Below are 1,229 nucleotides of genomic sequence, written 5' to 3' on the forward strand. Positions count from 1 at the left end.
GGGGGGGATGGGGGAGAGCGGTGAAGAAGAGCAATGTCTTGTTTGGTCCAGACTAATCCCCGCCCAGGGGGGTTGGGGACGGTCCCCCCACTCCGCTCCGGGTTTTGGAGGCCCCGGCCTGACCCTGGGGCCGGACTCTCTCCGGCTTCCTCTTCAGGCCCAGTCCGGAGATGGACGACAGCTGTCCCGCCGCCTCCCCACCCCCCCTTCACTTCTCCAGGACTCTGTCCCTACTTTCGGGACAACTTCGGCTAAGCTGGGGAGGAGCGCCCCGGGCTCGAGCTGGGGAGCAGATCACCCCGGCCGCCCCTTTTCACCCGCCCCACCCGCGCCGGGACCTTCCTACCCGGCCGTGCGCTGTCCCCAGCAGTGTCTCCATGGGGGTCCGACTCCGGGGGGCAGGGCTCGTCCCCGGGGCTTTATACCGGGGGGCGGGCAGGTCCCGACAGGTGGCGGCGGTTTCGAAGACGCGGAAAGCCGGAGCGGCGGTGGCGGCGGCCCTTTAGGAGGAGGAGGAGGAGGAGGAGGAGGAGGAGGAGGAGGAGGAGGAGGGGGAGGAGGAGGAGGAGGTGGAGGAGGAGGAGAGGAAGGAGGCGGCGGCGGCGGGCCGGGCTGGGCTGGGCAGGGCTGGGGAGGAGGGAGGCGGGGTAGCCGCCGCCACCGCCCCTTCCTGCTCCTCCCCCTCCTCTGGCCAGGCCGGTCTTCCCCGCCCCTCCTCGGACACGCCTCCCTGTCCCTCACCAGCTGCCCTAGCCGGCCCCGCCGCCCCTCTTCCCCTCGGCCAGCCCCGGAGTCTGAGCGGCGTTGGGCCGAGGACTGGGCCTGTCCTCTCCCCTGCTGACCGAAGCCACCCGGCTCTGGCGCCGGGCTAGCTCCTCCAGCCCCCGTGGGGCACGGCTTCCACGTGGGTTTGGGGACAAGGAAGAGGAAGTGGGGAAAGGGGAGGGCGGGCCCACGGCGCTGCTGCCTCGGTCTACACCTGGCGTCCCTTCAACGTCCATTCATTTTTGAGGCCTGTGGGGGTGGGGGTGAAGAGACAGGGGAGGAATAATGGGAAAAGACTGCAGGATCCAGGATTCAGAGGACCTGGGTTCAAAACCTAGGGCGAGCCCCTTCATCTCTCTGGGTCCCAGTTTCCTGATTTGTAAAACGAAGGACTTGTATTAGATAACCTCTAAATTCGTTCTTGCTCCGAGTTTGTCTTAAGGAGTTGCACACATGCTAGGCAG

At 67.2% G+C, this 1,229-nt stretch overlaps 1 protein-coding gene across 1 annotated transcript in view; it reads right to left on the bottom strand.

The window, feature by feature from the left end:
* The window catches only part of ZC3H12A (zinc finger CCCH-type containing 12A), a 17,245-nt gene extending 16,752 nt beyond the window's left edge, over nucleotides 1–493 (bottom strand). The window contains exon 1 of the mRNA XM_027864538.1: nucleotides 347–493. The gene's annotated coding sequence lies outside the window, so the exon portion shown is untranslated. The remainder of the gene's footprint in view (nucleotides 1–346) is intronic.
* Between the last annotated feature and the right edge of the window lie 736 nt (nucleotides 494–1,229).

This window comes from Vombatus ursinus, unplaced genomic scaffold (assembly GCF_900497805.2).
Source record: "Vombatus ursinus unplaced genomic scaffold, bare-nosed wombat genome assembly UNPS02014775.1, whole genome shotgun sequence".
Lineage (NCBI taxonomy): Eukaryota > Metazoa > Chordata > Mammalia > Diprotodontia > Vombatidae > Vombatus > Vombatus ursinus.